At 42.9% G+C, this 27,874-nt stretch overlaps 1 protein-coding gene and 1 long non-coding RNA gene across 5 annotated transcripts in view; one reads left to right on the top strand and one right to left on the bottom strand.

Moving 5' to 3' along the window:
- The window catches only part of DAPK1 (death associated protein kinase 1), a 218,005-nt gene that overhangs the window by 107,943 nt on the left and 82,188 nt on the right, over positions 1–27,874 (bottom strand). The gene's annotated exons all lie outside the window — the stretch shown is intronic.
- LOC129556983 (uncharacterized) lies at positions 1,663–27,786 on the top strand. 2 transcript variants are annotated; one of them, XR_008686138.2, is made up of 4 exons: positions 1,663–1,744; positions 17,219–17,346; positions 17,548–17,620; positions 27,650–27,786. It is a non-coding gene; the product is annotated as an uncharacterized LOC129556983 (long non-coding RNA). The 2 variants fall into 2 exon arrangements; XR_008686139.2 differs by having other exon boundaries at positions 1,692–1,760.

The raw sequence follows: 27,874 nt of genomic DNA, 5'->3' as shown, positions 1-27,874 counted from the left end.
ATTGAGCACTAATGCGTGCAGATGATGGGAAGCAGACTGCATTTTGCAAAGATGACCTCAGCTGTATCTTCCATCACTCACACTCTGCTTGGTGTGGCCCTGCCCTTCCCACCGTCCCTGTCCCCTGGAATCTGAGCTCTGCCTGACCATCAGAACATGGCAGACATGACTCTGGGGCTTCTGCCTGGGTTGTCAGCATGCACTCTTGAGAGCTAGCTCCCTCTGGGAACCCAGCCACCACGCTGGGAGAAGCCATGTGGACATGTTCCCATCAATAGCTCCCGCTGAGTGAAGACCAGCTCTAAAAAGTCAGCCAGGTGAGTCTTCAGGTGGCTCCAGCCCCAGTCAACATCTCAGTGCTACCACGTGAGAGAGACCCCCAAGCAAGAACACTCACAGAAACATATGTTCACAAAAAAATGTTGTTTCAAGCTACCAAGTTTTGGGGTGTTTGTTTCAAAACAACGGATAGGTGGAACAGCTACTAAAAAAATTAAAAAAAAAAAAAAACAGATGATCCCTGAAGCAACATGAAGAAAAGATTCAATACACAAGGTGAGGGGACAGAAGGTGACTGGTGTCTCTGACAAGCCTAAAGGAAGAGCCGGGGACAGGAGCGAGAGTGTCCAGACCATTTTGCAAGCAGCTGGTCCCCCGGGGTGGGGGCGGGCCCCACACAAACAGCCCCCTTGTTACATCAGCAGGTGTGGGCTCACTTTTCAGGTTCTCTGCTTCTCATCTTGGCAGCAAGTCGCCCTCTTTCAAAGGAAGTGTTACATCATTTATGAGGGACCTCTGTGCCAAAACCCAAAACCAATGACAACAAAACCCAAAGATCACACTAAAATGCCTCTGCAGATTTCTGGCTGAGCTGTACTCTTCCTCAACGTACCTTTCCCAGTTTCTCTGGGGAAGCAGGTCCTCCCCTCTGGGAAATGCACAAGACCCAAAGTCTCCAGCCGCTTGGTTGTGTCCGACTATTTGTGATCCCATGGACTCCTCTGTCGCCAGGCTCCTCTGTCCATGGGATTCTCCAGGCAAGAATACTAGAGTAGGTAGCCATTTCCTTCTCCACAGGATCTTCCTGACCCAGGGATCGAAATTGGGTTTCCCACATTGCAGGCAGATTCTTTATCAGCTAAGCCACCAGGGAACTGTCAAACTTTCCAGCAAGACCCAGTAAACATATGGCTACGAATCTCCATCCTGACTGGTGCAGACACCAGGGTCTACCCCTAGGGACATCACCTGTAGAGGTCTCTGGTGAAGAGGAAGCACTTGGTCCTCATTCAATGGAAACTTCCCCTTCCATCCCAACCCACCGGCTGTGCAGACTTCAGCAGATGATGACCCAGTATGGGAACCTGGTACTTCAGCACCAAATCTGAGTTCCTGGAATACTTCCATGCTGCAGCCCACACTTGGAACTGCTCTTTCTGCCTTTTGAGAAGCTATGTGTGACAGGAAGAGAAACCACTTTTTTTTAACAAAGAAACAAAGTTGGTGATTTATTACTATTATTATTATTAAAAACAAATAACCCTCCAAAAATTATTTTGAACTGCTGCCATGGGTCAGTTAAAAAGTCACATGATCTAGAGAACAAGAGTTCCCCCACCAGTGAGCAAACAGAGCAGGTTGCCAGGACACCGAGGAGAAGAAGCAGAGTTTGCCAAGAGGATAAACAGCAGCATGTCACCCCGGGAACCAGGACAACACGCGAGTCAGGAGTGAGCTGCAGAACGTAAGTGCTGCCTAAGGTACGCTGGGAGCTACACACTGGTGGGGGAGCTCAGACCAGAGACGGACCCCCTGGGGGGAGCACCCTCCCAGAAGATAGGACACAGAGAAGTCACCCAGGAGAACAGGGCAAGACCCAGGACCTAAGGCAGGGCAGACAAGGGTCTGGCTTCCCACACAAGTGTGGGGCTCCCAGCAGGTCAAAGAAACCAAATACACAGAGTAACAGGTGGCTGGAGCAGCCTCCTTATAATTAAGGAACTAGCAAATCAGAGCTGGTGAGGACCCAGAAATAAGGAAGATGAGAAAGAGAACCGCGGGTATATCTGTTCACCTGATGTGTCCCCGGGATACTTCTTTGGAGGGGGAAGGTCTGAGCTCCACCTAGAAGATCATTTCCCAAAGTGGGTTCTCTGGAGCTCATGTTTGGGATTAGCAGATGCAAACTATGATACACAGGATGGATAAATAACAAGGTCCTACTGTCTAGCACGGAAACTATATTCAATATCCTGTGATAAACCATAATGGAAAAGAATATGAAACAGAATGTATACATACATGTATAATTGAGTCACTCTGCTATACAACAGAAATTAACACAATATTGTAAATAAATTATTTAAAAAATTTTTTTAAAAAGAGGCTACTCTTTTTAAAATTTTTTTCATGGAGAAAGTTTCATGGCAAAGCACATTTAGGGAAAACTGGGTAAACAGAGACACAACAGGCTTCTATATGGAGAACTCACCAGACCCTGCCCTCTGTCTCCAAGGCGGCACGGAATTCAGCGTTTTAGCAGGCTGGAGGGTGTTGTTAACCATAATATATTTTTTTCTTCATTGTGAAATCCAGTTTTCTTGGGAGAGTTTGCTTTGGTCTTCTCTTCCAGTTATTAGTTATATTCTTAAGAGCTGGGACTGAGTCTGCAGACAGCAGTTCCCCTTCCTTTTGAACCCAGAGCTGCATTTAGAGGTGTTTCCTAAGGCACGATGCTGCTCACAGGCCTGGGGGAGCTGAGTGCATAGACTGATGGAGGTGTTCACAGAGATTCAGATCCTTTCGGGGATCAACTTTGTCAGGCCTGGAAGAGGAGGCCACCCACCACCCTGGGCCTGGGGCTCCCTGCCTCCTTCTGGCTGCTGGTCTGGGCTGCTTACAGGAGGCAGGCAGAGGCACAGTGGTCTTCATCCTGACAGACGCCCAGCACTACCAGAGACTAGCAGGGAATCTGGTGTTTCCCTTTTCTTTCGGATGGTCAGTTGGGTTGGGTATTTTCCATGGCAACTGAGAACAGGCTAAGTAGGTGTGGAGAGTGGGAGCCGAGGCAGAACACAGGGATATCTGCTTTATGATGACTCCAGGTGAGGTCTGGAGTCCTTGCTGCCACCCTGGACCATGAGCACCACCCCTGAGAAGAGTGTGGTGGGAAGGAGGCCTCAAAGTGAGTCCTGAAAGGCCTCCCCCAGCACTTGATTTGCAGGAGCCTAGAGAAAACCATCTTGTTCTGGGAGCCGTCCTTTGATTTGCATTACTTATTGCCATTCCCAGTCATTCGGCCTGATTCAGATCTGGTCTGTGACTTAAGGAACCTACAACCCACGGGGATTTACAAGACTTTATAAGTTAATATTTCTAAATGACAGAGCTGTGAGTACTGCGGGATGAAGTAGGCCAAGCAGATGAAGTCCTGCTGGAACTGAGGGCTGGGGGAGACTTCATCCACTCTGCTCAGCAGAACTCAGGGCTGGGCAGAAAGCAAACTTGGTGCCTGATGACTGTTTGCTTATTTCTTTTAACTTTTCATTTTATACTGGAGTATAGCAGGGCTTCCAATTAACAGGGTTTCCCAGGTGGCTCAGTGGTAAAGAATCCGCCTGCCAATGCAGAAGCTGTAAGAGACATGGGTTTGATCCCTGAGTCAGGAAGGTCCCCTGGAGGAGGAAATGGCAACCCACTCCACTCTTCTTGCCTGGATAATCCCATGGACAGAGGAGCCTGGTGGGGTACAGTCCATGGGGTCACAAAGAGTTGGACATGACTAAAGTGACTGAGCATGCATGCACACATGCACAGCCAATTAACAATGTTATAACAGTCTCAGGTGGGCAGCAAAGGGACTCAGTCATACATTTACATGTAACCATTCTCCCCTAAACTCCTGTCCCATCTAGGCTGCCACATAACATTGAGTAGGGTAGGTCCTTGTTGGTTATCTGTTTTAAATATAGCAGTGTGAACATGTCAATCCCAAACTCCCTAACCATCCCTTCCCCCATCCTCCCTACCTGGCAACCATAAATTTATTCTCTAAGTCTGTGAGTCTGTATCTGTTTTGTAAATAAGTTTATTTGTATCATTTCATTTAAAGTGAAAAGGAAAAAGGAAAGAAGAAAATGAGTACTGGAAAAGTGTCATTTAATACAATCTAAATGATGCTCCAATGGACCAGACAAAACAAACAACACTCCAAATGTTTTTCCCAAATAGTAAGTCCCACACGGGAACCAGGATTGCCCTGTAGGTCCAGTTTTATGGAAAATCAAATGCCTTTACAAAGAGAGGGTGTCATGTCAGGAGCAACTCACACATTTAATGAATGGTGACCATGTCAGGGGACTGGAGACTGGGGCCTCCTGCCCCAGACAGCCAGAGTTGCAGGAGACCCTCAGGATATCCCACTGAGACTCAGAGGGGTCTGTCCCTTGTTTGATCACTCCAACCTCAGCAAACTACTCCCCAGGCCAATCCTATTATTTGATCCTCCAGACTTTGTCATGCAAAACCCTCCAGCTATTACTGGGCTCAAGGTAACTGGGCCATTAGGTACGATCTGTTCTCAACTCAGCAAGCAGCTCTCGGGGAAAAGGCTGAAAAAGGGAGCAGGGAGTTCATATATCTTCACTGGGAGACAGAAGTCAAGGAGCTGAACTGAAGTTCCGCATGCCTCAGCCAAAGAGAAAGGCAGATTCCTTCCAAGCGCTGAGCTTCTAGAGCTCAAGGTAATGAGAAAGGACCAGTTTGGCCATCTGATGGGTACAGGTTGTAACTGTGCTACGTTGAATTGCGTAGATTAAATGTAATTCATAGAAACTGTGGGATGACCCCTACCACCCGCCACCACACAGTCTGCCCAGTTCTGGAGTATTCCAGGTGCTGAACAAATATGTCTGACTAGCTTCATGTCTTCCCTCTCAGTTTAGCTAGAAATACTATTTGCCTACGTATTTTCATGAGCAGGTTTGGGACCCTCTGTCCTGCTTTGAGAATCAGCTCTGTCTTATCCCAGGAAGTCAGGTCTGTACTGGTGAAGAGTTTGGACTTGAGTGACCTGCAAGAAATTCAAATACGCTGTCGTGATGTGGCTGTTAGTGCCACCATAGATGGATGTGCTGTAGAGACACTGCTCACGGGCCTGTCTGGCTCTGGAGACTGGATACGAACTGGGGCAGCGGGTTCTTGAGGGTTTGCCTTCTCTGGGGCAGCCAGTGGTTGTCTGGCCATCGGCCTAGCCAGGAGGAGTCCTTTTCGCAGTGCTCTTGGCCAAGCCCTCTCCCACGGGGTCTACAGATCCGTCCACCTTGGCTCTGAGTCAGGAGGGGACTCACCTCCCAGAGGAAGTCTAGGGAGAGCAGAAAACAGGGAGAGGACCGAGGGGGTCACTTCAGGCCAGGCAAGGAGAAGCTGGCAGGGAAATTCACTGCTGGAGTTACCCAGAAAGAGAGCCATGCAGATAAAACTGAAAGATGATAAGTCAGAAACCAGAGCTGCCGGGAAGGCTAAGTATTCCCTCAGTGGAAGCAGAACTCTCTGGAAGCCTGCCATGTGGGCTGACCTCACCCCGGAGCCCCGAACCAGAGCAAATACAAAGCTTATCGCTGGAGGCTGGGAGAGCTATAAACACCCCAGCCAGGAGCCCGGACACATGGATGACATTACCTCTCCTAGGAAGGGAGACTTCTGAGGAGCAGGTGTCACTTATCAGGTCTCACGTCAAACATTAAAGAAAATGAAAACTAATTCACATTTCACATTCATGAATACAATGCTTCCTGAAACAGGGACTTCAAACCCCATGGCCGTTTTGTGACGTCTCTTCGCAAGAAAACTTGGAACCTGCATTCAGGGGGATCTCAGAGTGAGCATGCGCAGGGAGCTTCAGAAGCTTTGTCTGCTGGAAACCTAAGTTTCTAGCAGGCAAGGGGGTAGGGGAGGGGGCATTGTGGAATGACCTCTGGAACAGCCCCTGTAAGAGGAGCAGGTGAGAAAACCTCCCCCGACTTCCTCATCTGCAGTGGGGGGCACTGAGGGGCTGTGCAACCCCCACCCTGTCCCACTGATGACCTGGGATTCTGCAGAGCTGAGTGAGGCTGTCAGAACTCCTCCCCTGAGGTTCTTCACTGTTTTGCCACTTGGATCAAAAGCCAGTACTTATTTGCAGTAACATGGAGACACCTGGGCGAGGCTACTTGGTTGAAAGATCCACAACTTGCAGGCAGGTAATAAGGCACAAAGGAAACATGACTACAGGCCTGGAGCAGCGAACAATCCAACAGGTATAAACACACCCATGACCCCTAGGCAGGTGCACCCGAGGTTACATGCAACACTCCAGGCCACCTGCTTAGGCCACTTCCAGTGGAGGGACTGACTTCTGGGGGTTCGAGAGCAACTCAAGAAGCGAGGGTAGCTGGATTCAGGTGTGGCTGGGTGGCTTTGTGGTGACAGTGAACTCTAAAAAAGCTGTAGCTGTGTACTCCGAAGCCCAGTACACAGTTTGGAATGGACTTTCCATTTAACAGGCAAGTGAATGGCACAGAAGGAGAATCTGTTTTTCCAGCTACCCTGATCTGTTAGGCGTCTATGAAAGATATACCACTAGCTATGTTTAGAACCACAAAGAATAAATATTGTAAAAATGAGTATACTACCCAAAGTAATTTATACATTCAATGCAATCCCTATCAAGCTACCAACAATATTTTTCACAGAACTAGAACAAATAATCTCACAATTTGTATGGAAATACAAAAAACCTCGAATAGCCAAAGCAATCTTGAGGAAGAAGAATGGAACTGGGGGAATTAACCTGCCGGACTTCAGGCTCTATTACAAAGCCACAGTCATCAAGACAGTATGGTACTGGCATAAAGACAGAAATATAGATCAATGGAACAAAATAGAAAGCCCAGAGATAAACCCACGCTCCTATGGACACCTTATCTTCGACAAAGGAGGCAAGAATATAAAATGGAGAAAAGACAGTCTCTTTAACAAGTGGTGCTGGGAAAACTGGTCAGCCACTTGTAAAAGAATGAAACTAGAACACTTCCTAACACCATACACCAAAATAAACTCAAAATGGATTAAAGATCTAAATGTAAGACCAGAAACTATAAAACTCCTAGAGGAGAACGTAGGCAAAACACTCTCCGACATAAATCACAGCAGGATCCTCCAAGACCCACCTCCCAGAATATTGGAAATAAAAGCAAAAATAAACAAATGGGACCTAATTAAAATCAAAAGCTTCTGCACAGCAAAGGAAACTCTAAGCAAGGTGAGAAGACATCCTTCAGAATGGGAGACAATAATTGCAAATGAAGCAACTGATAAAGGACTAATCTCCAAATTATACAAGCAGCTCCTGCAGCTTAATTCCAGAAAACTAAGTGACCCAATCAAAAAATGGGCCAAAGAACTAAACAGACATTTCTCCAAAGAAGACATAAAGATGGCTAATAAACACATGAAAAAATGCTCAACATCCCTCATCATCAGAGAAATGCAAATCAAAACCACAATGAGATACCATTTCACACCAGTCAGAATGGCTGCTATCCAAAAGTCTACATGCAATAAGTGCTGGAGAGGGTGTGGAGAGAAGGGAACCCTCTTACACTGTTGGTGGGAATGCAAACTAGTACAGCCACTATGGAGAACAGTGTGGAGATTCCTCAGAAAACTGGAAATAGAACTGCCATATGATCCAGCGATCGCACTCCTGGGCATACACACCGAGGAAACCAGAATTGAAAGAGACACATGTACTCCAATGTTCATTGCAGCACTGTTTATAATAGCCAGGACATGGAAGCAACCTAGATGTCCATCTGCAGATGAATGGATAAGAAAGCTTTGGTACATATACACAATGGAGTATTTCTCAGCCATCAAAAAGAATGCATTTGAATCAGTTTTAATGAGGTGGATGAAATTGGAGCCAATTATACAGAGTGAAGTAAGTCAGAAAGAAGAACATCAATACCGTATATTAACGCATATATATGGAATTTAGAAAAATGGTAACCTGAACCCTGTATAAGAGACTGCAAAAGAAACATAGGCATTTAGAACAGTCCTTGGGACTCTGTGGGAGAGGGTGAAGGTGGAATGATTGGAGAGAATGGAATTGTAGCATGTATATTATCATAAGTGACCAGTCCAGGTTCGACGCATAAATTTTCCTCTGTTCATTTCTTTGCATTTGTGCTTTTTTAATAAAATTCTTTTTTAAAAAAATAAAAAAAATTAAAAAAAAAAAAAAAAAGAACCACAAAGAATTAAAACTGGAAGAATCAGCTTATAGAGTCTGAATTTTAATGCTCTTCATAGTGATCTACCAATATATTAGCTTGTAAAATGTTGTTTACATCACACATGTATATAGGATTCTTTCTAAAGATTAACACTATTGAGTGCCAAGAGTACAACATGGTAATTTCTAGTATAAAATTCTGGAATTAATAATACATTGATTCAATCACCTATGGGTCACCCTTAATTTATATGCTGACCATTTAACTGTTTAGATTGTTTCCATTGACCTTCTGGACATGGAAAAACTGTTGGTGCAGCATTTAAAAATATCACACAATATGTTTCATCACTTGCTTTAAGAATTTCGTGGCCCTGGGCAGTCCATGTGCATTTACATTCCTCCAGTGTTTACTAGGCTTCAGCGTTGTGCTAGGTCCTAACTGGCCCACATGCTTTAGAAAGTGTCCAAGGGATAATCCATGTATTTGATCATGTACATTCATTCAAAAAGCAAAGGTATATTATGGTTCTCATAGGGCTACTGACACTCCTTGGAATTCCCCCAGTCTCCTTGAGGTCAAGTGCTTTTCCCAAGTAGTTGCCTTTAGGTTATAACTTTAGGTGAGTGGAAAAATTCCCTAATCAAAGCACAACCTAAAGATTTTTAAAATATGAATTGTTCATAGTCGTTAATCAACTTGTAATTGGCCCTTGAAAGGTCAATGCAATTTGCAAACTCCAGGAAGTGAGATTTCTAAAAAGGGAAAACGAGAAGGCAAGGCTTATGAGTTCATATGCATACAACAGGAACCCTAAATGAACTTACTATTTGGAAAAAAAAAAAAAATCCTTCAAAACCTAACACAAGATGGATAGAAAGGGGCTAAAGATGGCTGATTAGAATTGATGGTATAACAGACATGTAGGAAGCAAAATTAACTCTCTTGTCCTTTCATTTTTTTCATATGAGGCCAGTTGTCTTCCCTTAGGGAAGACTAGGGAAACACTACTAAAGTGTAACGAAAGCTTGAGTTTAGAAAAGACACGATAAAAGACTGGCTGGCTAGACAATAAAAAAAAAGAAAAAAGAAAGAAAAATTCAAATCTACAGGAAAGTTAAACCTCAGTGCTGCAGAAGCAGTCTCAAATCACTGCTGGTAACCTTGGACAAATTATAAGGAGTGATACTGGATTGATATTCAAAAGAAGACTAAATTGGATTCCTCTCTAAGATCAATTAGCTTGTTATTAGTACAGAGCAAACATTGAGAATCAATTATTGATATGAGGAATTAAAAAATAGCAAATAATAAACAGCATAATCAGCTAGAACTTTCCCACTGTCCCAACTGCATTATAAAATCAGCAAAAACAGGAAATGCAATAGACAAAAAAATGTTTTGATTTTAGCAGGGCCTCTGACATAATTTTTGATGATATTTTTGTAGATGAAATGGTGAATCACCATGTGGTGGATTTTGGCAGGCCATAAGACTCGAGTTTAGCACTGTTCTAGACAAGATATTTTTCAGTGTATCAGATGAAGACATATTTACCACATTTTAAAATAACATGGAAGGTAATGGCAGTATTTACTGACAGAATCTAGAATCTACATTATCCCAACCGGCTTAATAATAAAATTCATAAGAGAAATAAATAGAAATCCCCACAGTTAGGTTCAAGGAAATCAACCTTACAGGATAGCAGTTCATATAGAAAACAGATGATGGTTCTATCTGACCACACATGACACAAGCACAGTGTAACTGCACTGCTCACACCATGCACGTGGTCTCAATGTGCCAAAGGGGTGCAGTGCTCCTGCTCTCAGCATGAATCTGTGCCCCATGGTGGGCACTTGGCCTTGGTAGGAAAGATGCTGGCAGAGTAGGTGGCAGTCAGGGGAGGATCATGACAATAGGGAGGTTTTGCTTCTGGGCATGAGAACGGTCACTGTTTGAAAGCTTGTCAAGAGGAATCAGGCCATCCACAGGAATGAGTGGGAGGCTGGACAATGGTCTCTTAAATTCCTTCCAACCTTAAGATGCTCTGTTTCTACAGTTGCAGAGATCAAGGCACTGCACTCCTCACTTAACTGAAAGAAAACATATTACTGAGTACAGCTGAAATGCTATGACACTATTTTTTCTTCATGAATTTTCTGAATCTCTGTTGTACTAATGATCTTCCCAGACTGAAACTCAAAATAAATTCCATATTGCCATCAACTTCTCTCGACTCTATCTGGAAACTTATGCATCTGTATCTTAAGATTAATTCTCCAAAATGACAGAGTATTAATAATCTGAGTGGAAATGCACTGTGGGAAGGAAAGAGAGCTCAACCAGGAGGCAACTGACCCCACTCTCCCATCCAGCAACAGCGGGAATGCTGATCCTTTAGTACCTTTCCTGAGCCTTCCATTCCGTTCCGTTGCTCAGTCGTGTCCGACTCTTTGCGACCCCGTGGGCTGTAGCCTACCAGGCTTCTCCGTCCATGGGATTCTCCAGGCAAGAATACTGGAGTGGGTTACCGTTTCCTTCTCCAGGGGATCTTCCCGACCCAGGGATTGAACCCGGTTCTCCCGCATTGGAGGCAGACGCTTTAACCTCTGAGCCACCAGGGAAGCCCACTAAGCATGGTCATTTTGGAAATTAAACACACACACACATACACATACATATACACAACTGAGATTAAGAACACATAGCTTATAGGGCTGCTGTAAGACTCAAAAGAAGTAAAAAGATGTGACTGTGTTTTACAGAGTCCATATTATCACACAAATATAATGCTAATAATTGGAAATATTTAAGTGATATCACAGCTGGGAACAAAATCCCTGTGTCTATGTCCAAAGATCCCTAATAAGTTCAAGTCAGTCTCTAAGAGGGAATGACAAAAAAGGGAAAGAATTATTTTAAGCAAGATTTAGAAACAGCCCATGCAAGTCTTCCAAAATGAAAACTTAAATATCTAGACAGATAAATCTGCTTGACGTCATGTATCTTGAACTTTGGGAAGAGAGGGCCTAGTTTTGAAACCTGGCTTTGCCACTTCATAGATGTGTGAAAACAGCATAAAGGCAAACAGAGGATTTATACTTTTATGAAAACAAAAATTTCTGTTACCCTTCAGATTTCTTGCAGTTAGCAAAAACAGGTACTAATGTAGGTCTTTCATAAAAGCTAAGTGGCATAAAGTGAACTTTTGGAAAGCAGGGGATATGATTCACTTCATGTTATTTCAGCTTAGGAGGTTTCATAGGAATGCTGTACTTCCATACAGTAGGAAAAACCTGTGCTATTATAGTATATGCTTGCTTAAAACCATCACGTCTTTTAGACAAATATCAAGACTCGTATATCGCATTAGAGAAATAAGAGAAGGAATAATTTATGCAAGTTTTTTCCCACCCTGTTCTGGAAAAGCCATCTTGATCATGGGCTGCTGAGTGAATCCCCCATGAAGGCTGCTGGCTTCAGAACATTTTGGTACATGAGGATGGTGCTAACCAATTGGACTCGGGAAATACTAAAATATTCAGGGTGAAGAGAAGGAAAGCATAAGAACAAAAATGGCCAATTTTCACATTTTAGGTCCCTAACTAGTATCATTCTGATGTCTTTCTGGTCTCACGGCCTCAGGAATGACTAGATGGTCAAATTCTGTGAAACAACCTCATCCTGGGACAATTATAGGTCGATCTCTTGGATAGCCATAGAGGAAAGACTCTCAACTGTTTGAGGCTGTTTCTAGCTCAAGTTCACCTGAGTCCAAAGAAGCCTCAAATGTCTCAAGCTAACATTGTGACTTTGATCATTTAAGACCAACATTTATCATTCACAAGAAAATAACATTTTCTAAAGCACAGACAAAGCATCAAAAAAAAAGTATAGGAAGGGAGTAGAGAAAGATCTGGTCTTGTTTTTGCTTCCATCATTAATAACATAAATGTGAAATATAATCATCTACCTGCCATGAAGACAGGGAACACAGGAAAACTTCAGGCCTGGGATCTAGCTATAACATTATCCCTGTCAAACTGACAGCGATGAACTCAGCAACCGGTAGCTATTAGAATAGTGGCCCCAACATATTTGGATGGGGAGTTCTAAAGAACAGCAAGGAGAGATAAGAAAGCCTTCCTCAGTGATCAGTGCAAAGAAATAGAGGAAAACAATAGAATGGGAAAGACTAGACGTCTGTTTAAGAAAATTAAGGATACCATCTTTACCACGGAAAGACGGGCACACTAAAGGACAGAAATGGTATGGACATAACAGAAGCAGAAGATATTAAGAAGAGGAAGCAAGAATATACAGAAGAACTATATAAAAAAGATCTTCATGACCCAGATAACCATGATGGCATGAACACCCACCTAGAGCCAGACATCCTGGAATGTGAAGTCAAGTGAGCCTTAGGAAGCATCCCTACGAACAAAGCTAGTGGAGGTGATGGAATTCCAGCTGAGCTATTTCAAATCCTAAAAGATGATGCTGTGAAAGTGCTGCACTCAATATGCCAGCAAATTTGGAAAACTCAGCAGTGGCCACAGGACTGGAAAGGGTCAGTTTTCATTCCAATCCCAAAGGCAATGCCAAAGAATGTTCAAACTACCACACAATTTCACTCATCTCACATGCTAGGAAGGTAATGCTGAAAATTCTCTAAGCCAGGCTTCAACAGTACGTGAACCATAAACTTCCAGATATTCAAGGGCAGAGGAACCAGAGATCAAATTGCCAACATCCACTGGATCATCGAAAAAGCAAGAGAGTTCCAGAAAAACATCTGCTGCTGATGCAGCTGCTAAGCTGCTCCAGTTGTGTCTGACTCTGTGTGACCCCATAGACGGCAGCCCACGAGACTCCCCTGTTCATGGGATTTTCCAGGCAAGGGTACTGGAGTGGGTTGCCATTGTCTTCTTCGAGAAAATCATCTACTTCTGTTTTATTGACTATGCCAAAGCAGTTCACTGCGTGGATCACAACAAACTGTGGAAAATTCTTCAAGAGATGGGAATACCAGACCACCTGACCTGCCTCCTGAGAAATCTGTATGCAGGTCAAGAAGCAACAGTTAGAACTGGACATGAAACAACAAACTGGTTCCAAATCGGGAAAGGAGTACATCAAGGCTGTATATTGTCACCCTGCTTATTTAACTTATATGCAGAGTACATCATGAGAAATGCTGGACTGGATGAAGCACAGGCTGGGATCAAGATTGCCAGAAGAAATATCAATAACCTTAGATATGGAGATGACACCACCCTTATGGCAGAAACTGAAGAGCTACTGAAGAGCCTGTTAAGAAAGTGAAAGAGGAGAGTGAAAAAGTTGGCGTAAAACTCAACATTCAGAAAACTAAGATCATGGCATCTGGTCCCAACACTTCATGGCAAATAGATAGGGAAACAATGGAAACAGTGACAGACTTCATTTCTGTGGGCTCCAAAATCACTGCAGATGGTGACTGCAGCTTGCTCCTTGGAAGAGTTATGACCAACCTAGACAGCATATTAAAAAGCAGAGACATCACTTTGCAAACAAAGGTCTATCTAGTCAAAGCTATAGTTTTTCCAGTAGTCGTGTATGAATGTGAGAGTTGGACTATAAAGAAAGCTGAGCGCTGAAGAATTGATCCTTTTGATCTGTGGTGTTGGAGAAGACACTTAAGAGTCCCTTGGACTGAAAGGAGATCAAACCAGTCCATCCTAAAGGAAATCAATACTGAATATTCATTGGAAGGACTGATGTTGAAGCTAAAACTCCAATACTTTGGCCACCTGCTGTGAAGAACTGACTCATTGGAAAAGACCCTCATGCTTGGAAGGATTGAAGGCAGGAAGAGAAGGGGACGACAGAGGATGAGATGGTTGGATGGCATCATCGACACAATGGTCATGTGTTTGAGTAGGCTCTGGGAGTTTGTGATGGACAGGGAGGCCTGGCGTGCTGCAGTTCATGGGGTCTCACAGAGTCAGACAGGAGTGAGTGACTGAACTGAACCTTTTTGGTACCAGGGACTGGTTTTGTGGAAGGCAATTTTTCCACAGGCCTAGAGGGAGAAGAGGGATGGTTTTAGGGTGATTTTCATAAGGAGCGTGCACCGTAGATCTCTCACATGCACAGTTTACACTAGGGTTTGCACTCCTATGAGAATCTAATGCAGCCATCAATCTGACACAAGATAGGACTCTTGTGGTGATGTGAGTTATGGAGCGGCTGTTAATACAGATGAAGCTTTGTTTGCTCACCTCCTGCTGTGCAGCCTGATTCCTAACAGACCACAGACCAGTTTGTGACCTGGTGGTTGGGGACCCCTGTACTAGAACATATCATGTGCTTTTGAGTCTATGTCTTTGGGTCTGTCTACAAGTCCATGAACCTTACACAGTGAGGGAGAAGAGAGAGTTCCAACCCTGCTAGAACACCTCATTTTCCTCCTTCTCTCAGCAAATGTTTGTTGAATGGTGGATGTATTAATCTGTTTAACCTTGGGTCTTTGGAATTCCAAGCTTCTCTTGTTAGTTTTTGATTCACTAACCAAATTAACAGAAATGTTAGTTAGATGAATTTCATTGCTAGGCCCATGGAATATGATAAAGACATATGTAAACAAACTAAAGAAGATGACTTTTAGCATGCTAAATTAACTTTAAATATGCTGGGTGTCATGTCACTGTGTAACCCACTGTGTAACTGGGTGTCATGTCACTGGAAGAATTAATATTAGTGGTTCAGGGCAAAGCAAACAGAATTGAACTTTGTACTAATTCCAGAACTTTAACCTCTAACAGAGGTTAACCTGTGTTAAACAAACATACTTAGAATAAAATTTCACATAAGAAATGCTTTAAAAACTTACAACCTAACTATATTAAGTTTGATTCAATTTACATTTATCTATTTAACTACTATTAAGTACTATCTATTTAAGTGTCAATTAATTTGTTCAGAGATGTATCCAATAGTTCTTTCTTACAGTAAGTGAATTACAAGTATGCAATCTGGTATATTTATAGGTGTAAATAAATATGTGATCTTCCTAGTTAGGACATAAATATAAAATTAAGTTGTAAGCAATTAAATTAAAATATGATTTATTTAAGACAGAAATATAATACAATATAAAATACAGTAATTTCCAACAGAAATATAATACAAGTTGCAAATGCAAACTCCATGTGCAATTTAAAATTTCTGAGTAGCTACAAAAAGAAACAGGTAAAAATAACTTTAATAATATATTTTATTTATCCCATCATATTAAAAAGCGGAGACATTACTTTGCCAACAAAGGTCCATCTAGACAAGGCTATGGTTTTTCCAGTGGTCATGTATGGATGTGACAGTTGGACTATAAAGAAAGCTGAGAGCCGAAGAATTGATGCTTTTGAACTGTGGTGTTGGAGAAGACTCTTGAGAGTCCTTTGGACTGCAAGGAGATCCAACCAGTCCATCCTAAAGGAGATCAGTCCTGGATGTTCATTGGAAGGACTGATGTTGAAGCTGAAACTCTAATACTTTGGCCACCTGATGTGAAGAAGTGACTCACTGGAAAAGACCCTGATGCTGGGAAAGATTGAGGGCAGGAGAAGACATAGGATGAGATGGTTGGATGGCATCACTGACTCGATGGACATGGGTTTGGGTAGACTCCGGGAGTTGGCGATGTACAGGGAGGCCTGGCGTGCTGTGGTTCATGGGGTCACAAAGAGTCGGACATGACTGAGCGACTGAACTGAACTGACTGATATCCCAAATATTAGTTTCAACATGTGATCAAGAATTAAAAACTATTATGATTTATTTTACTCTTTTTTGGGTTCTCGACCCCAGTGCGTGTTTGATACCCATAGCACACCTCCATTGGAACTACCACAGTCTAAGTACTCTATGGCCACAAGTGGCTGACGGCTGTTGTGTCACACAGCACAGCTTCAGGCTAATTTCATAGCCATAACATAAAATAGGGATATAGTGTGATTATTTTATTTATAGAAGGAAGATGGAAAGGATACTTGTGAAGTCCCTGGGAGGTGAATCACTGCTAATTTAGTACATTAATCATTAGAAGATAAAAGATACTACCACTGACAATACTAACATTGTTAGTAACACTATCAATACTATCATGTTCTATTATTAGAACAATAATAGAGATGAAAATTCTCCTGGAAACCCAGACTATGTATTCTCGATATTCTTCTTAAAATTATATGAATATATTTCAATTCTTCATTTACGTGCCCTAAGATAGTCTTCTTTGTAAGTCTACTCTGCTGTTTGGAGTATGGGAGTCAACTGGACAATCTATATGCTTTAACCAACTTTTTTGCATTTTAAGGCATTTCTTAAGTTTCTGTATAGCTTTCTCTAGCAAATTCCTGCTACCACAAACCACTGGTTGGTATAGACCATCGTATGGTTCAAAAAAGGCAAACATCAAGATTTCTATGCAGCATACTACATGAAACTACAAAAATACATCCAGTCCCAGTGAGAAACACAAAGATTATGACTCAGCTAACTTCAAAAGTTTGACCCTATTTGGTAAACTGATTTTGCATATAATTTTATTTATTTCATTCATCCCCTCCTCTACCCGAAGACTAAAGTGGATAAAGAAGAGCAGTGATCGACATGGAAAAGCGGTAGATGAACCACAAGTTTCCTAGGAGGCCAAAGCATGTCTATGGTGGAAGGGGTGGGCAGGTCAGTGGGGGAGGTGTTGTGAGACGTGTGTGTGCTCAGTCACTCAGCTGTGTACAACTCTGCGACCCCATGGACTATAGCCTGCCAGGCTCCTCTGTCCATGGGATTATCCAGGCAAGAATACTAAGGTTGGTTGCATTGTACTACTGCAGGGGATCTTCCCAACCCAGGGGTCAAACCCACATCTCTTGTATCTCTCGCACTGGCAGTTGAGTTCTCAACTACTGTGACACCTGGGAAGCTGCCTGGAAATGGATATACTGGTAGAGTCTCTGGTGATACTGTGGAGCCGAGAAAAGGATACCAGAAGCAAGGAGGTCAAGGAAGTAGGAAGCAGGTAAGGTTTCTGTCATCCACAGGGAGGTTAAAGCTGCTGACAGGATGGTGGGGAAGGGTGGAAGGGATGTCTGCAAGCCCAGATTCTCACTGTTCACTGACATCTACCCTCTTCATGCACGTTTCTTAAATACAGGGGCTGATTTATTTCTTCTCTTGTGAGAGATGATGGTACTGATATCCATTATTCCCCCTTGCTTAGGAAACGCGTAAGAATTAACAAGCCTATCGCGTGGACTCACTAAATCTGCCATACTTAGTGCTCCTGTCAGATGGTAAGTTCATATTGAGAAAAACTGGGGTCTCTGCCTGAATTCCAGGTAATTGTTACTTTCATTCATTCACTCATCAAACAATTCTTGAGCACCATGTTGGGTATAGTATGGTGGGGTTTTTTCCTCCCTAAAATAGCATAAAAAGGGGGAGTCTGTAACAATGAAATGTTACTTTTTCCTTGCCTGACTGAGAATTGCGATCTCTAGGGGTCTCTGTTTACTATTCCTTTGCTTCCTCCATTCTCCCTATTAAATAATAGGAAGATAAATGTCATGGCATTTTAAAAGTGGCCAACTCCACTGATGACCTAAAGACAGGTCCCAAGACCCAGGGAGGAGCTACTTCTTGGCAGATGTGAACACACTACACTGCTCCTGTGGTTCTGATCACCAATATTCAGGGCCCTTTACAGCATAGGGACCCCACCAGAAGTAGGGATGGCTGGCAAAGTGTGATCATGGTAGAAAGAGAAGCTTCATGGTTATGGGCACACGTGGAAGAAGCAACTGGAGCAGAGAATCAAGTCTCAACAAACTTGCTGGCCACTCCTGATCACATTTTTAAGGACTCATCCATCTAGTCCATTATACTCAAGAGCAGTGAAGATGGTCACTGAATGTCAACCACTGCTGGGCCCCAAAGGCTACAGTCCCAGAGACTCTAGAGATTACTGTTTTTCTACTATTGTTTTCACAACAACATCTACTCTTTTAACTCATTTTACCCTTTGTGTGTGTGTGATTGAAAAGTTTTTTTTTTTTTTACTTCGTATTGGAGTATAGCTAATTTATAAATATCATGTTTCAGGTATACAGCGAAGTGAATCAGTTATACGTATACACATGCATATACGTATAACTTTTTTAGGTTCTTTTCCTGTTTAGGCCATTACAGAGTACACAGTAGAGGTCCCTGTGCTACACAGCCCTTTGGAAGGGCTGAATGTTCGTGTTCCCCGCACGAACAACTTCGAATCTTGAAGCCCTAATTTTTAGCATGATGATATTGGAGGTGATATTTGAGACCTCTGAGGGAGAATTAGGTTTAGATAAAGTCATGAGGGATGTGAGAGTTGGACTGTGAAGAAAGCTGATCACCAAAGAATTGATGCTTTTGAACTGTGGTGCTGGAGAACACTCTTGAGAGTCCCTTGGACTGCAAGGAGATCCAACCAGTCCATTCTAAAGGAGATCAATCCTGGGTGTTCATTAGAAGGACTGATGCTGAAGCTGAAACTCCAATACTTTGGCCACCTCATGTGACGAGTTGATTCACTGGGAAAGACTCTGATGCTGGGAAGGATTGGGAGCAGGAGGAGAAGGGGACGACAGAGAATGAGATGGCTGGATGACATTACTGACTCAATGGACATGAGTTTGAGTGAACTCCGGGATTTGGTGATGGACAGGGAGGCCTGGCGTGCTGTGATTCATGGGGTTGCAGAGAGTCGGACACGACTGAGCGACTGAACTGAACTGAACTGAAGGTCATGAGGGTGGGGCCCTCATGATAGGAGTAGTGCCCTTATAAGAAAAGACACAGAGACAAGGCAGCCATCTGCAAGCCAGGAAGAAAATTCTCACCAGAATCCAACCATGTTGTACCTTAACCTGGGACTTTCAGCCTCCAGAACTGTGGGAAGATGCATTTCTGCTGTTTAAGCCACCCAGTCAGTGGAATTCTGTTTTGGCTTCCTGGGCTGGTGTATATACACCTCCAAGTTTGCTTTAAATTATTTGGTACAATCAGAAAAGCTGACAAGATTGTAGCAATTCTTCCAGTGTTACTTTATGTGTACTTCATTCAGATCTCAGTGGATACTCCAGTTCATTAAGAAAGGTACTGGAGAAGAACACATTGGTATGGGGCCACATTCCAGCAGAATACAAAATTCATTTTTTTAAAAAAAAAACATAAAGTTGATTGTTTTAAGTAGTATAGCTGTGAAGGCTTTCTAAATTTGCTTTCTTTTGGAAATTCAGTTATTTTTTTGTAGAGCACTGACCTCTGTATGTGAAGCTCTGTTCAAAATTTCAGTTAAACTTTCTTATTACATTAAGCTGAAGAATTTCAAATTAAAGAAAATGAGATGGAATAAATGTTTAAAAATACACATGACCTCCAGGCACATCATCTACTTCAAGTGAAGGGCATAGATGAATTGCTGGTTTGTTCCCTGACCACGACCCTATCCCCACTGGGGGAAGTTTCTCCAAGTTTCCAAACTGGTTTAGTCAGGCATGTTTTAAGGCTGCCCCTGTTTGTCAGCTGGTCATGTGAGCACAATGCTCTCAACACACAACAGCTTACCTTCCACATGGCCAAGAGGGAATTGGGGTAGTTAGGGAAAATAATCAAATTCTAATTTACATCCCAACCTAGTCACAAATACAGAACACGTGGGTCTCAAAATTGAAATGGTCTTAAACACCTCCGAAAACACAGGCCCTGGGGTCAGTTTTATTACTGATAATGATAACTACACAATTTTAAATCCATTTTGATTACAGAATATTATTATAAGTAAAATTAACTACATTTTAAAAAGAATCACAGCTTGGTTCCATCATCACCATTTGTGCTTAGGCAAAGCTGAGTTTATCTGACTATGGACAGAAAAGCTTTCATGACGGATTAAGGTAACTCCCACCAGCCACCGCTATTCCCTGCTCCTCCTCGTGGAAGGAAAAATGAAAACAAAGGCACAGAAACCATGCAATTTAAAGATTATAGATGGTGTCCGAGGAAGCTATGCTTTCGGAGGCTGGTCTGAACTGCTGAGAGAAACAGCCTGCATCATAGTTTTAAACAATGAGTTTGAAAATGGTTGAGGAGGCTGAGCGAATGGTGAGAACCACTCAGGAGTCATCATGTTTTTATCTGACTGGGGCACGCAGTCCCTCTGCACTGACTTTGTCAGTATAGCATTCCACGGAGGTCGGTGTCATCTCCATTTTACAGCAGAATCAACACCAAGTTGTATAAAGGCCACACACTGAAATTATGATGTTATTTCGTATTACCTGCTTTGAAACACTGTCAGAATCGTACTCAGGATTGCTTCTCCATAAAACTTTCAAAATCCTCTTTGGAAGTTGAACCTCACAGTCCTACCTGAGAGAGCCATACATGTACTACCTTTATGGGACAATCTGATTACTACTGGGACACCATGGAGGCTAGGACCAAAGGAATCTTAGAACTGGTGGTAAAGTAGTACAAAGCAAGAGCAGGTATCAACATGCAATAAACCAAACTTAGAGCAAAAAATTCCTCCAAAGATAAAGGGATAGAGGATAGAATTCATTTCTGTGTAATCTGCTATGAGAGTGAACCTTTTAAACCAAAAAATAGGACATGTAGTAGAAAAAAGTCAAATTATACTTGTGCACGTGCGTGCTAAGTCACTTCAGTTGTGTCCAACTCTTTAGCCTGGACTATAGCCCACCAGGCTCTTCTGTCCATAGGATTCTCCAGGCAAGAATACTGGAGTGGGTTGCCATTTCCTCCTCCAGGGAATCTTCCTGACTCAGGGATTGAACCTGGGTCTTCCACATTACAGGCAGATTCTTTACTGACTGAATCCAGGGAAGCCCCTTAGGATACAAATTTGAGATTTCTTCTGCCCTGAACCTTACCCCTCATATTAGTCCCTCCTGCCACCTCTGCCAAGTCCCTTTACCACATATCCACAGGTCCAGGGATTAGGAGACGGACATCATTGGAGGCCATTCCCCAAGTCTGCAACACCCACAAAATGAGCTAAACATAACTACAGACCTTTATTTTTTAAATTAAGAACTAAAAGGAATTGTATGGAAGAAGCAGCAGACTGGGCAGCTCTGTCTATAGCCTGGAGGTTCTCTCACCAAAATTAAAGCTGTTCTCCAACTGCCCCCTCAATCACTATTTACATGGTATGACTACTGTCTTTGAATAGATTGGATCTTATTATTGGCTAATTTCCTATTTATCTGCCATGATGTCCAGTTTAAGAAAAAAAAACCTGCATATGCAAATAAGTCCACACCTGGGCCTCTGGATACACAGCATATACTCATGTGTTAAACAGGATTACAGTGCTTCAGAAAACGAGGGACAAAAGTGACTGCTTTCTGGTAGTATATGTTTAATAAATGTGTGTTGGAAAGACAGATGGGTAGATGGATGGATGTGTGGGTCGATGAGTGGGTGGATGGATGGATGGATGAGTGGGTGGATGGATGGATGGATGAGTGGGTGGATGGATGGATGGATGCGTGGGTGGATGGATGGATGGATGAGTGGGTGGATGGATGGATGGATGAGTGGGTGGATGGGTGGATATGTGGTGGATGGGTAGACGAATGGGTAGATGAGTGGGTGGATGGATAGACAGATGGCTGACTGGCTGGCTGAATGCTGAGTAGGTGAAGGATATGTGAATGGATGGATGGGTGAATGGATAGGACAGAACACATCCAGGAGCCTTTGGGATAAAAGCAAGGCCATCAGTTTGTTTCTGCCCCATCAGTTATCTGATTTGCCTTTAAAAAAAAAAAAAAAGGAATCACTCAGAAAACAAATAGAAGACAATGTAATGTGGCCTTGACCTTGAAATAGAAGAGTTCAATCCTTTCTGTTCTTGCCCCGCCTAAACTTCCCACCTCTCAAATAATGCCAAATTCTTGAAATTCATCAACAGTTGGGCCTCTGTTATTCACCACAGACCACAGATGCTCTAAGCTTGAATTGAAGCTGGCAGGTAGATGTCTGCACTTTCAAAAGTAGAGCACCTAGGATGGGAAGGTACCAGTAGAAGCCTCATGAATTAGAGCAATGATGATTTACAACTTCATCACCACCCTTCCAGCACAGAGACTTTCCTGCATGCATGCTAAGTCGCTTCAGTCATATCTGACTTTTTGCAACCCTGTGGACTGTAGCCTATCAGGCTCCTCCATCCAGGGAGGAGTAAGAATCCTAGGTAAGAATCCTGGAATGGGTTGCCATGCCCTTCTCCAGGGGACCTTCCTGACCCAGGGATCGAACCCACGTCTCCTGCATTGCAGGCAGATTCTTTACCCACTGAGCCACCTGGGAAGCCCAGAGACCTTCCTAAGAGATCCCAAACCTAAAAAACTATTTTGACTTGATCTACATGGCCTTAGCCATTGTGACAAGCTGGGAAGGCTGCACGATGTTAAATGGCTAGTGGAAATGTATGTTCTCAATCTCTTCCTCCATGAAAGTAAGGAACATTCAGTTTAAAAGGGAAGTCTACAATTATAATCATTCTGTGCTTCAAGCAAATATCATTTGTCATGGAAGGCCAAGAAAATGGATTCTCTGCTTCTTTCAGTTGAAGGTCCTTAAAAGACTTCCCTGCATGATGCACTGTAGAAGTGCACTTGAGGGTGTGTGTTGGGGGTGTGTGTGTGTTGTGTGCAGATGCAGTGTCACTTCTGCATTAGATGACTTCTACCTTGGTTGATGGCCTACAATAATTTAATTTTGATTGTAATCCTATGTATGCCCTTTGCTACCATATCCCAGGGTATTTATTAAGGACCTCTTAAGGGAGCTGTCCTAGGGGTCTCCCTGGTAAGTTGGCGTGCATGACATGAATGGGTTCAAAGGTTCAATGGCAGTGAAGGTAAAGCCCAGATACAGTGAAGAAAGAGTTACAAGAGAGCAGAGCTGGGAATTCCAGATGGCTTCAAATCCCAAGATAAGATGAAAATTCCCAAACTAGTGCTATCAGACAGTAAAAGATAAACATGATCCAAAAGATGAATGAAAGGAAGATAAGACACATAGGGTTAGAAATCTGTGATCATGTCCACAGAGAGCTGTCAGAGAGCAAGAACATGACCACTTGGCTCAGCAAAGTGACAAGTTCTGTTTGTTTGCTAAGATAACCACCAATGTTAGCAAAAGTACAAGCAAACAGCATGCTTTCAGAGGGTGGAAATGATAATGGCATACATAGCCCTTTGGGAAAATGAATTTAGCACTAGGTAACAAGAACCTTTTAAACTGTTTAAAAGTTTTGGCTCAGTGATTCTACTTCTAGGAATCTATCTAAGGAAATAATCAGAAAAGCAAGGATTTATTTACAAGGATATTTGAACTTATCCTGGAAGAAACAGAATGGAATTAACCAGAGTGAAATGGCTGAGACAATTACGACAAATCCACACAGTAAAATCTGATGCTGGCTTTGAAACAGAATTCAGAGAATATCATGCAAAATTATCATAATGTCAGATAAAAAAGCAAGATCTGCAACTATATGTGTGTGTGTGTGTATGCATATACATGATCCTGATTTCATATTGAAAATAACATTGAAGTGCAAGATTGGAGGCTAATACAGCAAAATTTACATGTTTACTTATTTTTTATAATTATTACTTTTTACCATACCTTTTTTTCATTGTAGTATAATATCTTTACAATGCTGTGTTAGTTTCTGCTGTACAACAACATGAATCAACTGTATATAACAAATAGCCCCTCCCTTTTGAGCCTGTTCCCCACCTGCCCTGCCCCCAGGTCATCACAGAGCACCAGGCTTAGCTCCTTGTGCTACACGGCAGTTTCCCATTAACTACCTATTTTACACATGGTCGTGTATATATGTCAACGCTACTCTCTCAACTCATAAAATGGAAACATGTAATGCGATCTTTGGAGGAAGCAGATTATGATTATGCGGTATTTCTATTTTCTTTTTCAAAGTTTCTCAGTTTTTTCAAATGTTTTGTACATGAATGTGTGGTACATTTAAAGTCAGACTTGCATCACAGAGCAGAGCACTGTAGGAATGAAGCAAAAGCAATAGAAATTTTCTGTGGTCTGCGGGTAGCATCTCCCCCATTCCCTGTGAGCCCCTCTGGATTCATGTTACAAGTGGATTCCTTCCCTAATTCCAACATGAAGGAGGAGGGAAGAGGAGGAGGCGGGGAGGGGAAGAGGGAAGGAAAAGAGGCGAAAGTGGAAACTCTTCAGAGCAAAAGTTTTCAGTCGTGGCACACAACGGAATGACCTGGGAACCTTTAAAACATCCTCATGTCTGGGTTCTACCCCAGACTCCCAGAAAATCACAGCCTCTGGGATCAGGGCCCTGGTGCGCGTATTTCAAAACACACCTCAGAATTCTCAGGTCTAGCAAGGACTGAGAACCCATATATAGAGAGGAGTGTTCTCAAATGTTAGTGTACATTCAAATCACCCAGAAGTCTGGTTAAAATTCAGATTGCTGGGCTTCATCTCCAGAGTTTCTAACTGACAAGTCTGGGGTGGGGGTGCTGAGAATCTTCATTTCTGACAGGTTCCATGCGATGATGCTATGGGGTTGAGGACCACACTTCCAGAACCACAGATATAGAGCAAGAATTTCTTGAATTTGTCCCAGGGACCTTGAGTCCCACCAACAGCAGATTCTCAAATTTTAGTGACAAACCAGATTATTATTTCTTGCCTTAAACACTGACTGGCAGGGCTCCCCCCCGCCATAAAATGTAAAGTTCTGGAAAATCAAGACAAAGAAAGGAAATGCCCACTGACTAAGCAGTTGCAGGGAATGGGCATGGACTGGACCCTTCACATCCTCTAGAACTCATTCCATCCTCCTGGAGGGAGGCATGGCCATCTCTATCAGGAAAAGTGTGAAACTGTTAGTCACTCAGTCGCGTCCAACTCTTTGTGACCCCATGGACTGTAGCCGACCAGGCTCCTCTGTCCATGGGATTCTCCAGACAAGAATACTGGAGTGGGTAGCCTTTCCCTACTCCAGGGGATCTTTCGAACCCAGGGATCGAACGCAGGTCTCCAGCATTGCAGGCGGATTTTTTACCAGTTGAGCCACAAGGGAAGCCCAAGAATACTGGAGTGGGTAGCCTACCCCTTCTCCAGCGCATCTTCCCGACCCAGGAATCAAACTGGGGTCTCCTGTATTACAGGCAGATTCTTTACCAACTGAGCTATCAGGGAAGCCCAAACCTGGGTATCCCATATTTTGGGCAGATTCTTTATCGTCTGAGCCACTGGGGAAGCCAGTGGAAGTTTCCTTGGTAGCTCAGCCAGTAAAGAATCTTTATCACAGGAAAATGAAAACTGAGATCCCAGGGAACAGGGTCATTTGCTAGGGACAGGCAGCCAGTGAGGGGTGGGGCCGAGAGGCAACCAGGGTTGTCAGATGCCCAAGTCCTGGCTTCTATCCCACTGAGAACAGACACATTTTACTAAGATAAAACCTTTCCTCTGAACAAATATCATGCTGCCTGAAAAGACGTGACCTACATAACATGAGGAAAGTGCAGGAGCAAATGTATGAGTTTATCACGCTTTTTTTTTACAGTTATTAGTACAAGGAAGAAGCAATGCATTCAGTGTAAGAAAACATCTTCTCAGCCTGCCTTTAGCACAAATTCAAACATACTTTCAACGTGTATGTCTGTGAAGCATGAGCCCATCAAAATCCACTGAAGTTTGGAGGACACTGGACACTGATGTTAAAGAGGATTACACTAAAGCAGACATCCTGAGTAATCAGTAAAAGCAAAGCAAGAAACTACAGAGCATTTGTATAAAATGTGAGATTTGTCTACTTTGATTTCAGGACTTAACTGTATTCACAGCCTCCCCCTGCAAGGCATGGCCGGTTTATCCGCATCTTTGGTCCTGCCCTAGATTCCACTTGCCGGGGAGCTCCTTATTACCTGTGAGTGTGAGGACTGCTACATTCCAGTTGTTTGGAATGATTAGGCTGAAGAAAACTCTTATTTCCCCACCTCTTCGGGCACTTTCTCTTCTGAAGCAAAAACTTTGTGTTTGCTGTTAGGCAAAAAAAAAAAAAAAAGGTGGGAAGGCAGCCCATTATGGGCTACACAGAAGTTATCTGAGGTATTTTCTAAAAACAAGGCAGGAATATTCTAGAAAAAACACAGAATGACCCACTCAGTCCTATACTATCTGAGAAAATATACTTAGCTATCAATGTTCAAATAATATAGATGCCACTCCTCAAACTGCTTCTTTAAAACCCCCATGAAACCTGACATCCCAGGTACCTCCAGATCCAGGTTTTCATTTTACAAAAGAATGATCTCAGGACCCAAATGCTGCTAAGATTCACAGGCTCTATCGTGCTATAGAATGCACCCAATGCTGATTCAAAACAACCATCTCTTCTGGTACTAAAACTTGGTCCATTTTTCTCTTCTCGCTGTGGTTACAGTTAATCTCTTTGCCCAGCTCCAAACACATGTGTAAACATCTCCAGCAAGCTGATGATGGCATCAGAGAAAATGCCATGTATCTACCAGCCTTGCCTTCTGCCTTTAAGCTTTGATTACTGCAGGCAGCTTTCTCCTCAAATCTGCATTCCACACCAATCCTAATTAATTATATTACTAAATAATAATTAATTGGCTAAAACTATAATGCCAGCTCTGGCTTCTCTTGGAGGAATGCCTAAGCAATCCAGCACAACCTCAAACCTCTTGTGGTACATAACGTGGCTTGGAATCATCGATCTGAAACATTTGGTTCTAATTCAAATACTACCTGGGTCTGAAAATGACTGTAAGAGGCAGGGCTAGTTGTCTATCCCAATATTCGATCTTCCTTTATCTTAAGCCCTGTGCTGTGTGCTGTGCTAAGTCACTTCGGTCATATCCAACTCTTTGAGACCCTATGGACCATAGCCCTCCAGGCTACTCTGTCCATGGGATTCTCCCGGCAAGAATACTACAATGGGTTGCCAAGACCTTCTCCAGGGGATCTTCCTGAACCAGGTATCAAACCCAAGTCTTTTACATCTCCTGCATTGGCAGGTGAGTTCTTTATCACCTTGAGTCCTAGAATAATCAACTTTCAGCTGAGAGTCAGGTCACTTGCTATACAGACTACATTTCCCAGCCTTTCCTGTGGCAATGTAACTACCTAGCTATAGCCATGTAACTTCATCTTGGTGAAAGTGATTTGAGCAGAAGTACTTTCTCTTTTCATGAGAAAGCACACGCCCTCCTTTCTTCTTGCAGATGGAATGAAGATGTGATGGCTGAAGCGTGTGCAGCCATATTGGACCATGAGGTGAAAATCACATACTTAGGATGGCAGAGTGACATCACAAAAGATGGCAAAGTCCTTGATACTACAGAGGTGCCACAGCAGCATGGACTCCTACACAAGGTAGAAATAAAGTCCTATTTTCTTTCAGCCATTATTATCTTGGGTTTTCTGTCACAAGTGGCCAAAACTAATCC

This window comes from Moschus berezovskii, chromosome 7 (assembly GCF_049115385.1).
Source record: "Moschus berezovskii isolate FMDL1 chromosome 7, NW_MosBer_1.0, whole genome shotgun sequence".
In the NCBI taxonomy this organism is placed as follows: Eukaryota; Metazoa; Chordata; class Mammalia; order Artiodactyla; family Moschidae; genus Moschus; species Moschus berezovskii.
Note: the sequence above shows the minus strand (reverse complement) of the source record. Positions and strands in the feature narration are given on the sequence as shown.